Genomic DNA, 14896 nt, shown 5'->3' with positions numbered 1-14896 from the left:
GGACCATATCTGTCTTGCTCATGACTCTGTACTCAATGACTTGCTCAGTGAATGGTGCACATCAGGGACTAAATAAATGTGTTTGAATGAATAAATGACTGTTTACAAAAATTTACACATAGATATTACATTTATTCAGAGTAAGGGATGGGACATAGTATACCATATATGTGGCTGAGTAAGGCTCAGTTAACAGGCTGGGTGGAAGGGACCTGGAAATCAATTTCAGTTTGAGGCAGTAGGGTCATCTGAGGCTTGGGAGGTAGTTAGGGCAAGCACAGTGTGACATTGGGAAATAATAGCAACAGACAAAGGCATTATTTTACAACATAAGTACATTTAATCCATAATGCAAGTGGATTAAAAATGCTTTTTGGATAGGTGCAAGGAGCACAGTGACTCAGTACTCCAGGAGTATATAACTTGATTTATTTTTTAACTTGACTGTAAAAGAAGAGATTTTTTTTTGTATTTTTTTTGTAAGCTCAGATATAGGTTAAATAATATACTAGTCAGAAAAGCAATTGTAATTTTTTTCTCTTCTTTTTACCCCAGCACTTCCCACTCAGGTTTCTGAGTTTACATTTGTTTTTTTCCTTTTATGTAGTTGTTGATTTCATTGTATTTGTGACTAGGTATAGTTTCTCTGTGGTGCTCTGTGCTTACAGAACAAATAGCAGCAATAGGTTGTGTACATGTGTATTTAAAAAGACTTTGTGTAAGGAATGGACTTGTGATTATGAAGTTAACAAGTCAAAATATACAGGATGGCCTGGCAGACTGAAGATCAAGGAAGAGCTAACGCTGCATTCTCCAGGCTGCCTGGTGGCAGGATTTCCTGTTATTTTGGAGAGATTAGTCTTGTGTTCTAATCAGCTCTTCAAGGGATTGGATGAGACCTCACATTATGGAGAGCAATCTGTTTTATTCGAAATCCATTGATTTAAATGTTAAGCTTATCCAAAAACACCATCACAGAAATATCCAGAATAATGTTTGACCATAGATTATGGCCCAGCCAAGTGGACACAAAATTAACCATCAAAATTGTGTTCTAGGGCTGGGGAGACAGCTCAGTCGGTAGAGTGCTTGCCTTGCAAGCACAAGGCCCTGGGTTCGATCCCCAGCACCGCAAAAGAAAAAAAAAAAGAAAAAAAATTGTGTTCTACTTCAATGCCATATTTTAAGGTGAAGAAGCCTATCTGGAGCAATGCTACCCCAACATGATGAAGCAGCTAGAAGCCAGGTTATACGAAGAGCAGCTGAAGGATCTGGTAATGTTCAGAAATTCTGCATCACATTGTCTATATGCAGTGTCAGCATGAGTTGAACCATCACTTTATAGTTATGACACAGTAGTAATATGAATTATAGAGATTTCATAGACTTTTGATCTAAAATTGCATTAATTTCGTTTAAAAGCCTTTATCAACAGGTAAGTGTATAATTTTATAAACTTGTCATGTTTTTATTTTGCTACTTACAAGATACAGAATTTAAGATATTTTATTCTCCATGGTAATTTCTAAAAAATACTTCCATGTTGAACACTAAGTAAAAAATTATCACATTATTACATGGGTTATTGATCTGAGGTGTCTTTTATATTTGAACTATCAAATATCACTCCTGATTGCAGCAGTCTAGGGTTTTTCCTGTTAATCATTTCATTCCAATTTCTGTGGCCATATTACAATTCCTCTCACCAAAAATAATAAACAAAACCAACTAATGTGAGGAAAGTATTTTGACTTTGCTTTTGTTTTATTTTTTGTAATTTTTCACTAGCTGATGATTCAGAATTTATTGTACTCATTTTCAGTGGCATCATGGAGACTAGCATGAATATGAGAGTTGTAATTATTTCATTCAGCTAATATTTATCAAATACCTAGTTATTCCAAACAGCTCTAGGTGCTAAGAATTCAGTGATGAGCAAATCATAGAAAATACCAATTGAAAAAGATAGCATGAGTGGCCATTGCTGATGTTTGCTTTCATTCTGAAGAATATTCCTCATCCAATCCCTTGAAGAGATAAACATATGGACATGACTATGCAAGGAAAGTAGACTGCTTTTATTTATCTATTTTATGTGGTGCTGGGGAACAAACCCAGGGCCTTGCACATGCCAGGTAAGCACTTTCTACTAAGCTGCATCCCATGTCCTATTTTTTAAGTTTCTGTCAACTCCACAGAATTAAAAAAAAAAAAAAAAAAAAAAACTAGTATTCTTATCACAATTTTAAAAGTTAGGCAAGAAAAATATTCAAAATAGTATAATGTAACTTCACAATGATAAATACCATCACATCGATTATCTTTGCAAAATTAAAAACATTTTCAAGCTTTTGCCATTACTTCTTGTTTCTGCCCAAATTAAAGGTAATTCATTTCCTATACTGCATAAAGTCTCTAAAAGACACTTAGAGTCAGTGTTATAGGAACTATCAATGAAATTTTTATACCATTTACTAGAAAAAATTTATTTATTTATTTATTTATTTTTTATTGTAAACAAATGGGGTTTCTCTGTACATGAAGTAGAGGCATACCATTTGTGTAATCATACATTTACATAGGGTAATGGTGTTTGATTTATTCTGTTATTTTTTCCATCCTTCCAACCCCTGCCACCCCTCTTTTCCCTCTATACAGTCCCTCCTTCCTCCATTCTTACCTCCCTCCCACCCCCAATTATGTGTCATTATTGATTATCAGTGAGATCATTCGTCCTTTGGTTTTTTTGAGATTGGCTTATCTCACTTAGCATGATATTCTCCAATTTCATCCATTTACCTGCAAATGCCATAATTTTATTATTATTTATGGCTGAGTAATATTCCAGTGTGTGTGTGTGTATATATATATATATATATCACAGTTTCTTTATCCATTCATCAATTGAGGGGCATCTAGGTTGGTTCCACAATCTGGCTATTGTGAATTGAACATTGATGTGGCTGCATCACTGTAGTATGTTGATTTTAAGTCCTTTGGATATAGGCCAAGGAGTGGGAAAGCTGGGTCAAATGGTGGGTCCATTCCAGGTTCTCTAAGGAATCTCCACACTGCTTTCCAGAGTGGCTGCACTAATTTGCAACCCCACCAGCAATGTATGAGTGTACCTTCCCCACATCCTCACCAACACCTATTGTTGCTTGTATTCATGATAATCTCCATTCTAATTGGGGTGAGATGGAATCTTAGGGTAGTTTTGATTTGCATTTCTCTTATTACTAGAGATGTTGAACATTTTTTCATATATCTGTTGATTGCTTGTACATCTTCTGTGAAGTGTCTGTTCATTTCCTTAGCCCATTTGTTAATTGGATTATTTGTATTCTTGGTGTAGAGTTTTTTGAGTTCTCTATATATTCTGGAAATTAGTGCTCTATCTGAAATATGAGTGACAAAATTTTTCTCCCACTCTGTAGGCTCTTTCTTCACATTGCTGATAGTTTCCTTTGCTGAGAGAAAGCTTTTTAGTTTGAATCTATCCCAGTTATTGATTCTTGCTTTTATTTCTTGTGCTGTGGGAGTCCTGTTAAGGAAGTCTGATCCTAAGCCGACATGTTGAAGATTTGGACCTACTTTTTCTTCTATAAGATGCAGGGTTTCTGGTCTGATTCTGAGGTCCTTGACCATTTTGAGTTGAGTTTTGTGCAGGGTGAGAGATAGGGGTTTAGTTTCATTCTGCTGCATATGGATTTCCAGTTTTACCAGCACCATTTGTCAAAGAAGCTATCTTTTGTCCATTGCATATTTTTGGCACCTATGTATGGTATGAGAAAACTGTATTTATTTGGGTTTGTGTCCATGTCCTCTATTCTGTACCATTGATCTACCTGTCTATTTTGGTGTCAATACCATGCTGTTATTGTTACTATTGCTTTGTAGTATAGTTGAAATTCTGGTATTGCAATACCTCCTGCTTCGCTCTTCCTGCTAAGGATTGCTTTAGCTACTCTGGGTTTCTTATTCTTCCAGATGAATTTCATGATTGCTTGCTCTATTTCTGTGAGGCACCTTATTGGGATTTTAATTGGAATTGCATTGAATCTGTATAGCACTTTTTGTAGTATGGCCATTTAGACAATATTAATTCTGCCTATTCAAGAAGATGGGAAATCTTTCCATCTTCTAAGGTTTTCTTTAATTTCTTTCTTTAGTGTTCTGTAGTTCTCATTGTAGAGGCCTTTCACCTCTTTTGTTATATTGATTCCCAAGTATTTTATTTTTTTTTGAGGCTATTGTGAATGGGGTAGTTTTCCTAACTTCTCTCTCTGAAGATTCATCACTTATGTATAAAAATGCATTGGATTTATGAGCATTAATCTTATACCCTGCTACTTTACTGAATTCATTTATGAGTTCTAAAAGTTTTCTGGTGGAATTTTCTGGTTCCTCTAAATATATAATCATGTCATCAGCAAATAGGGATAGTTTGAGTTCTTCTTTTCCTATTCGTATCCCTTTAATTTCCTTGGTCTGTCTAATAGCTCTGGCTAGAGTTTCAAGAACAATGTTGAATAGAAGTGATGAAAGAGGGCATCCCTGCAATGTTCCAGTTTTTAGGGGGAATACTTTCAGTTTTTCACCATTTAGAATGATATTGGCCATGGGCTTAGCATAGATGGCCTTTACAATGTTAAGGAATGTTCCCACTATCCCTGTTTTTTCCAGTGTTTTGAGCATGAAGGGATGCTGTATTTTATCGAATGCTTTTTCTGCATCTATCACAATAATCATGTGATTCTTGACTTTAAGTCTATTGATATGGTGAATTAAATTTATTGATTTCCGATGTTGAACCAACCTTGCATCCCTGGGATAAAACCCACTTGATCGTGGCGCACTATCTTTTAAATATATTTTTGGATGCGATTTGCTAAAATTTTGTTAAGAATTTTTGTGTCGGATCCAAGATGGCGGTCTAGAGGGTGACTGCACCCCCAGTCGCTCCAGAACCCAGGAGTTAAGAAGGGGAGGCATTGAGAGACTCAGACTGAAATAGAGCCACAGGTGAGTCTGCCCACTGGGTAAAGCTCGGCCCGGGTGGCAGGCCCAGATAGAGGTGGCTTATCGGAGCCGGGCAGGGTAGCTAGAGTCTTCCACAGGCAGCCCTGTGCACTCCGGCGGTGGGCCCCGCCCACACAGCCAGCTTCTCCAGGTTCTCAGAGCGGGCCCGCTAGTGAGAGCCTTTCTGACCAGAACAAGCTCCAGGTCCCGGAACCAGCGCAGCACAGCGTACTCCGGCTCGCAAGCAGCTTCAGGGACCAGGATAGGGCAGCCAGAGACTTCCCCAAGTAGCCTAGACCCATGCGGTGGGAGGTGCCTTTCAAGGTTAACTTCTCAGACCATACCACCCAGTGAGAGGTTTTCTACATAGAACCAGTCACAAGCCCCCGAACCAACGGAGAGCTTCGATCCGAAGGCAGCCTCTGGGATCAGGGCAGGGCAGCCAGAGACCTCTTCAGGAGGCTCTGCCCACTCCAGCCGCAGGCTCTCTTCACGGGGCGATCCAAGATGGCGGCCTAGAGGGTGACTGCACCCCCAGTCGCTCCAGAACCCAGGAGTTAAGAAGGGGAGGCATTGAGAGACTCAGACTGAAATAGAGCCACAGGTGAGTCTGCCCACTGGGTAAAGCTCGGCCCGGGTGGCAGGCCCAGATAGAGGTGGCTTATCGGAGCCAGGCAGGGCAGCTAGAGTCTTCCCAAGCTAGCCTTCCACACTCCGGCGGTGGGCTCCTCCCCCACGGCCAGCTGCACGGTGCAGCCCCACAGTGAGAGCCTTTCTGCACACAGCCAGCTCCAAACCGTGGAACCAGTAGGGGGTAGGGGCAGTTTTCTTCGGATACACTGCATTATCAGATTCCTCCAAGACATCAGGCTACTGAAGGCTGGGAGGTGATACACTGGAAATCTACCGGGACACTATAAGCCAACAGCGGAAAACTGCAATATCTCAGGGTCCCACTGACAACTGACCAATATGAGAAAACAAGGGAAGAAAATGTCCCAAACAAACCTAGATACTACATCAATAAAACCCAATGACAGCACAGCAGAAGAAATGTCAGAAAGGGAGTTCAGAATGTACGTAATTAAAACGATCAGGGAAGCTAATGAGGAGATGAAAGAGCAAATGCAGGCATTAAATGATCGCACCAATCAACAGTTAAAAGACCAAATACGGGAAGCAAGAGATCATTTCAATAAAGAGATACTGAAAAAAAAACAAACTGAAATACTTGAAATGAAGGAAACAATAAACCAAGTTAAAAACTCCATAGAAAGCATAACCAATAGGATAGAACACCTGGAAGACAGAACCTCAGACATTGAAGACAAATTATTTAATCTTGAAAACAAAGTTGGCCAAGCAGAAAAGATGGTAAGAAATCATGAACAGAATCTACAAGAATGATGGGATATCATGAAAAGGCCAAATTTAAGAATTATTGGGATTGAGGAAGGCTTAGAGAAACAAACCAAAGGAATGAACAATCTATTCAATGAAATAATATCAGAAAATTTCCCAAATCTGAAGAATGAAATGGAAAACCAAGTACAAGAGGCTTATAGAACTCCAAACATACAAAATTACAACAGACCCACACCAAGGCACATTATTATGAAAATACCTAACATACAAAATAAAGACAGAATTTTAAAGGCCGCAAGAGAAAAGAATCAAATTACATTCAGAGGGAAACCAATAAGAATATCAGCAGATTTTTCAATCCAGACCCTAAAAGCTAGAAGGGCCTGGAACAACATATACCAAGCCCTGAAAGAAAACGGATGCCAACCAAGAATCTTATACCCAGCAAAACTTACCTTCAAATTTGGCGATGAAATAAGATCCTTCCATGATAAACAAAAGCTAAAGGAATTTACAAAAAGAAAGCCAGCATTACAGAACATTCTCAGCAAAATATTCCATGAGGAAGAGATGAAAAACAACGATGCAAATCAGCAACAGGAGGCGCTAGCCTAAAGGAATAGCCAAATAAAGGAGAAACCAAATCATGTCAAAAACAAATATAAGTCAATTGACTGGGAATACAAATCATATCACAATAATAACCCTGAATGTTAATGGCCTGAATTCATCAATCAAAAGACACAGACTGGCAGATTGGATTAAAAAGAAAAATCCAACAATATGCTGCCTGCAAGAGACTCACCTCATAGAAAGAGACACCCATAGACTAAAGGTGAAAGGATGGGGAAAAACATACCATGCACACGAACACAGCAAAAAAGCTGGAGTATCCATCCTCATTTCAGATAATGTGGACTTCAAACCAAAACTAGTCAGAAGGGATAAAGAAGGACATTACATGCTGCTTAAGGGAAGCATAAATCAGCAAGACATAACAATCATAAATATCTATGCCCCAAACATTGGCTCATCCATGTACGTCAAACAAATCCTTCTCAATTTCAGAAATCAAATAGACCACAACACAATAATACTAGGTGATTTTAACACACCTCTCTCACTACTGGATAGATCGTCCAAACAAAAATTGAATAAAGAAACTACAGATCTCAACAACACAATCAACAATTTAGACTTAACGGACATATATAGAATATACCTTCCAACAAAGAACGAATACACTTTCTTCTCAGCAGCACATGGATCCTTCTCTAAAATAGACCATATTTTATGCCACAAAGCTACTGTTAGCAAATAAAAGAAGATAGAGATACTACCTTGTACTCTATCAGATCATAATGGATTGAAATTAGAAATAAATGACAGAATAAAAAACAGAAACTTCTCCAATACCTGGAGATTAAATAATACACTATTATATGATGAATGGATGACAGAAGACATCAGGAGGGAAATAAAAAAATTCTTAGAAGTAAACGAGAACAAAGACACATCATATCAAAATGTCTGGGACACTATGAAAGCAGTACTTAGAGGAAGATTTATTTCATGGGGCGCATTCAAAAAAAGAAGTAGAATTCAACAAATAAATGACTTAACACTACAGCTCAAAGCGCTAGAAAAAGAAGAGCAGACCAATACCAAAAGTAGTAGAAGACAGGAAATAGTTAAAATCAGAGCCGAAATCAACGAAATCGAAACAAAAGAAACAATTGGAAAAATTAACAAAATAAATGGTTGGTTCTTTGAAAAAATAAATAAAATTGATAAAACCTTAGCCACACTAACAAAGAGAAAGAGGGAGAAAACTCAAATTACTAAAATTCGGAATGAACAAGGAAACATCACAACAGACACGAGTGAAATACAAAACATAATTAGAAGCTATTTCGAAAATCTATACTCCAACAAAACAGAAAACCTCAAAGACATCAACAAATTTCTAGAGACATATGAATTACCTGAACTGAATGGGGAGGACATACACAACTTAAATAAACCAATTTCAAGCAATGAAATAGAAGAGGTCATCAAAAGCCTACCAACAAAGAAAAGTCCAGGACCAGATGGGTTCTCAACTGAGTTCTACAAAAACTTTAAAGAAGAGCTCATTCCAATACTCCTCAAACTATTCCATGAAATAGAAGAGGAGAGAACCCTCCCAAACTCGTTCTATGAAGCCAATATCACCCTGATACCTAAACCAGACAGAGACACATCGAGGAAAGAAAATTTCAGACCAATATCCTTAATGAACATCGACGCAAAAATTCTCAACAAAATTTTAGCAAATTGCATACAAATATATATTAAAAAGATAGTGCACCTTGATCAAGTGGGTTTTATCCCAGGGATGCAAGGTTGGTTCAACATTTGGAAATCAACAAATGTCATTCACCATATCAACTTAGAGTTAAGAATCACATGATTATTTCAATAGATGCAGAAAAAGCATTCGATAAAATACAGCATCCCTTCATGCTCAAAACACTAGAAAAAATTGGGATAGTGGGAACATTCCTTAACATTATAAAGGCCATCTATGCTAAGCCCATGGCTAATATCATTCTAAATGGTGAAAAACTGAAAGCGTTCCCCCTAAAAACTGGAACAAGGCAGGGATGCCCTCTTTCACCGCTTCTATTCAACATCGTCCTTGAGACTCTAGCCAGAGCAATCAGACAAACCAAAGAAATTAAAGGGATACAAATAGGAAAAGAAGAACTCAAACTATCCCTGTTCGCTGATGACATGATTATATATTTAGAGGAACCTGGAAATTCCACCAGAAAACTTTTAGAACTCATAAGTGAATTCAGTAAAGTAGCAGGTTACAAGATCAATGCTCATAAATCCAATGCATTTTTATACATAAGTGATGAATCTTCAGAAAGAGAAATTAGGAAAAATACCCCATTCACAATAGCATCAAAAAAAATAAAATACTTGGGAATCAATCTCACAAAAGAGGTGAAAGACCTCTACAATGAGAACTACAGAACACTAAAGAAAGAAATTCAAGAAAACCTTAGAAGATGGAAAGATCTCTCATGTTCCTGGATAGGCAGAATTAATATTGTCAAAATGGCTATACTACCTAAAGTGCTATACAGATTCAATGCAATTCCAATTAAAATCCCAATGATGTACCTTGCAGAAATAGAGCAAGCAATTATGAAATTCATCTGGAAGAATAAAAAACCTAGAATAACTAAAGCAATCCTCAGTAGCAAGAGCGAAGCAGGGGGTATTGCAATACCAGATCTTCAACTCTACTACAAAGCAATAGTAACAAAAACGGCATGGTATTGGTACCAAAATAGAAAGGTGGATCAATGGTACAGAATAGAGGACATGGACACAAACCCAAATAAATACAATTTTCTCATACTAGACAAAGGGGCCAAAAATATGCAATGGAGAAAAGATAGCCTCTTCAACAAATGGTGCTGGGAAAACTGGAAAACCATATGCAATAGAATGAAATTAAACCCCTATCTCTCACCCTACACAAAACTCAACTCAAAATGGATCAAGAACCTCAGAATCAGACCAGAGACCCTGCATCTTATAGAAGAAAAAGTAGGTCCAAATCTTCAACTTGTTGGCTTAGGATCAGGCTTCCTTAACAGGACTCCCATAGCACAAGAAATAAAAGCAAGAATCAACAACTGGGATAGATTCAAACTAAAAAGCTTTCTCTCAGCAAAGGAAACTATCAGAAATGTGAAGAGAGAGCCTACAGAGTGGGAGAATATCTTTGCCAACCATACCTCAGATAGAGCGCTAATTTCCAGAATCTATAAAGAACTCAAAAAACTCTACACGAAGAATACAAATAATCCAATCAACAAATGGGCTAAGGAAATGAACAGACACTTCACAGAAGAAGATGTACAAGTAATTAACAGATATATGAAAAAATGTTCAACATCCCTAGTAATAAGGGAAATGCAAATCAAAACTACCCTAAGATTTCATCTCACCCCAATTAGAATGGCGATTATCAAGAATACAAGCAACAATAGGTGTTGGCGAGGATGTGGTGAAAAAGGAACACTCATACATTGCTGGTGGGGTTGCAAATTAGTGCAGCCACTCTGGAAAGCAGTGTGGAGATTCCTCAGAAAGCTTGGAATGGAAACACCATTTGACCCAGCTATCCCACTCCTTGGCCTATACCCAAAGGACTTAAAATCAGCATACTACAGAGATACAGCCACATCAATGTTCATTGCTGCTCAATTCACCATAGCCAGATTGTGGAACCAACCTAGATGCCCTTCAGTTGATGAATGGATAAAGAAACTGTGGCATATATATACAATGGAATATTACTCCGCAATGAAGAATGATAAAATTATGGCATTTGTAGGCAAATGGATGAAATTGGAGAATATCATGCTAAGTGAGATAAGCCAATCTCAAAAAACTAAAGGACGAATGATCTCGCTGATAAGTGGATGAGGACATATAATGGGGGGTGGGAGGGGTTAGCATTAGGTTTAGGGTTAGGGATAAGGAGAGCGGTAAGAATGAAGGAAAGAAGGACTGTATAGAGGGAACAGAGGGGTGGGAGGGGTGGGGGGAAGAAAAAAAAATAAATATCATTGCCCTATGTAAATGTAAAAAAAAAAAAAAAGAGATCAAAACATTAAAAAAAAAATTACTTCTAGGTAGAGTCTGTGCCCTAAAATCTGCACCAAGTCACTCTTCATTATCTCTCTAATTATTCATGTTTTGGAGACTCTTTAAAGTTCCATTTTACACGTTTACTCCTTCACTCTTTCTTTCCATCTCTGTCTCTATCACATAAATGTATATCATGTTTTTCAATCTCATTGTTTTGTAAAAGCAAAGGCTGAATATCTAAAACAGTAATGGCACTTGCATACTCATTTTATTTTGTATCCAATAAAGTAAGGTGAAATAAAAAGAAAAAAGAATTTTTGTGTCGATGTTCATTAAGGATATTGGTCTGATTTTCTTTCCTCGATGTGTCTCTGTCTGGTTTAGGCATCGGGGTGATATTGGCTTCATAGAATGAGTTTGGGAGGGTTCCCTCCTCTTCTATTTCATGGAATACTTTGAGGAGTATTTGAATGAGCTCTTCTTTAAAGGTTTTATAGAACTTGGCTGAGAATCCATCTGGTCCTGGACTTTTCTTTGTTGGTAGGCTTTTGATAACTTCTTCTATTTCATTACTTGAAATGGATCTATTTAAATTGTGTATGTCCTCCTGGTTCAGTTTAGGTTATTCATATGTCTCTAGAAACCTGTTGATGTCTTCAAGATTTTCTATTTCGTTGGAGTATAGATTTTCAAAATAGCTTCTAATTATGTTTTGCATATCACTTGTGTCTGTTGTGATATTTCCTTGTTCATTCCGAAGTTTAGTAATTTGAGTTTTCTCTCTCCTTTTCTTTGTTAGTGTGGCTAAGGGTTTATCAATTTTGTTTATTTTTTCAAAGTACCAACTATTTATTTTGTCAATTTTTTCTATTTCTTTTGTTTCAGTTTCATTGATTTCAGCTCTGATTTTAACTATTTCCTCTCTTCTACTACTTTTGGTGGTGATCTGTTCTTCTTTTTCTAGGACTTTGAGCTGCAGTGTTAGGTTGTTTATTTGTTGATTTTTTCTTCTTTTATTGAATGTGCTCCATGAAATAAATTTTCCTCTAAGTACTGCTTTCATAGTGTCCCAGAGATATGATGTATCTTTGCTCTCATTTGCCTCTAAGAATTTTTTTTATTTCCCCTCGATCTCTTCTGTTATCCATTCATCATTCAATAGCATATTAGTTAATCTCCAGGTGTTAGAGTAGTTTCTGTTTTTTATTCTGTCATTTATTTCTTATTTCAATCCATTATGATCTGATAGAATACAAAGTAGTATCTCTATCTTCATGTATTTGCTAACAGTAGCTTTGTGGCATAAAATATGGTCTATTTTAGAGAAGGATCCATGTGCTGCTGAGAAGAAAGTGTATTCACCCTTTTTGGATGGTATATTCTGTATATGCCCGTTAAGTCTAAATTTTTGATTGTGTTATTGAGATCTATGGTTTCTTTGTTCAATTTTTGTTTGGAAGATCTGTCCAGTGAGAGAGGTGTGTTAAAGTCACCAGTATTATTGTGTAGTGGTCTGTTTGATTCATGGAATTGAGAAGGATTTGTTTGATGTACATGGATGAGTCACTGTTTGGGGCACAGATATTTATGATTGTTATGTCTTGCTGATTTATGCTTCCCTTAAGCAGTATGTGATGTCCTTCTTTATCCCTTCTGACTAACTTTGGCTCGAAGTCCACATTATCTGAGGATGAATACTCTGGCTTTTTTTGCTGTGTCCATGTGTATGGTATGTTTTTCCCCATCCTTTCACCTTTAGTTTGTGGGTATCTCTTTCTATGAGATGAGTCTCTTGCAGGCAGCATATTGTTGGATTTTTCTTTTTAATCCAATCTGCCAGTCTATGTCTTTTGATTGATGAGTTCAGGCCATTAACATTCAGGGTTATTATTGAGATATGATTTGTATTCCCAGTCATTTGACTCATTTTTTTTTTTTTTTTTGACATGCCTTCGTTTCTCCTTTATTTGGCTATTCCTTTAGGCTAATTCCTCCCTTTGCTGATTTACATCATTGTTTTTCACTCTTCCTCATGGAATATTTTGCTGAGAAAGTTCTATAGTGCTGGCTTTCTTTTTGTAAATTCTTTTAGCTTTTGTTTATCATGGAAGGATTTTATTTCATCATTAAATCTGATGGTAAGTTTTGCTGGGTAGAAGACTCTTGATTGGCCTCCATTTTCTTTCAGAGCTTGAAAATGTTGTTCCAGGCCCTTCTAGCTTTTAGGGTCTGGGTTGAAAAATCTGTTGATATCCTTATTGGTTTCCCCCTGAATGTAATTTGATTTTTTTCTCTTGCAGCCTTTAAAATTCTGTCTTTATTTTGTATGTTAGGTGTTTTCATTATAATGTGCCTTGGTGTGGGTCTGTTGTAATTTTATATATTTGGAGTCCTATAAACCTCTTGCACTTGATTTTCCATTTCATTCTTCAGATTTGGGAAATTTTCTGATATTATTTCATTAAATAGATTGTTCATTCCTTTGGTTTGTTTCTCTGTGCCTTCCTCAATCCCAGTAATTCTTAAATTTGGCCTTTTCATGATATCCCATAATTCTTATAGATTCTGTTCATGATTTCTTATCATTTTCTCTGTTTGGTCAACTTTGTTTTCAAGATTAAATATTGTGTCTTCAATGTCTGAGGTTCTTTCTTCCAGGTGTTCTATCCTATTGTTTATGCTTTCTATGGAGTTTTTAATTTGGTTTATTATTTCCTTCATTTCAAGGAGTTCTGTTTGGCATTTTTTCAGTATCTCTAACTCATTATTGAAATGATATTTTGCTTCCTGCATTTGCTCTTTTAACTGTTGAGTGGTGCGATCATTCAAAGCCTGCATTTGCTCTTTCATCTCATTGTTTGCTTCTCTGATCATTTTAATTATGTACATTCTATACTCCCTTTCTGACATTTGTTCTGCCATGCTGTCATTGGATTTTATTGATGTATCATCTAGGTTTGTTTGGAACATTTTCTTCCCTTGTTTTCTCAAACTGCTTAGGTATCTACCCCCTAGTAGTGAAACTCTGAGATATTGCAGATTTCCTCTATTGACTTATAGTGTCCCTATAGATTTCCAATAACTCACCTCCTAGCCTTCAGTAGCCTGAAGTCTTGGAGGAACTTGACAATGCAGTGCTCCCCAAGGAAGCTGCCCCTCTAGGGATGGTGGCCTTCAGGTATATTCCCTGCTAGTGGGCAGAGGCGCCTCCACTTATTGATGTATGGTCAGCCAAAGGGTGACTAAACTGTGGGCTGGGGCATGGCTGGTCTTGGTCTGTGTCTCTGGTTCTACTGTCCTGGTGGGAAAGTCTTGCCTAGTGGGTAAGTCTCACTGGGCAGCTGTCCTCCAAGAAGTTCCCTTCAGTCCAGAACTGCTGCCTGGTTTGGGCACACCTCCTCTGCAACTTTCTCAGAGGTCCAGACCTACCTCCTGGGCCAGGGAGTCTTGCCCTGTGAGTGAGTCTCTCGCTGGGCAGCCCTCCTAGCAACATTCCCTGGGGTCCGGAACTACGGCCTGGGCTGGGGAGCCTGGCCCTGCGAGGGACTCTCTTTCTGAGTGGCCCTCCTCTACAATGCTCCTGGTTATCTGGATTCACAGTTCCAGTGGGGGAGTCTCACTGGGCAACTCTACTCCAAGAAGTTCCCTGCATTCTGGGGCTACTGCCCTGTCCAGGCAGCCTCGCTCAGTGGGAGAGACTCACCTGGTGGCTCTGAGTTGGTCCAAGTCTCTCAGTACCTCCTCTTCTTGAATCCTGAGTCCTGTCAAAGGCCCTCCAGTCTCCTGTAGGTGTCTCAGAAAGGTAGCCGCCCTTCCGATGATGAAGGCCACGCCCTCAGGAATAATTCAAAAT

This window comes from Sciurus carolinensis, chromosome 9, assembly GCF_902686445.1.
Source record: "Sciurus carolinensis chromosome 9, mSciCar1.2, whole genome shotgun sequence".
Taxonomy (NCBI): Eukaryota; Metazoa; Chordata; class Mammalia; order Rodentia; family Sciuridae; genus Sciurus; species Sciurus carolinensis.
The sequence above is the reverse complement of the archived record's forward strand: the minus strand, read 5'-3'. Positions refer to the sequence as shown.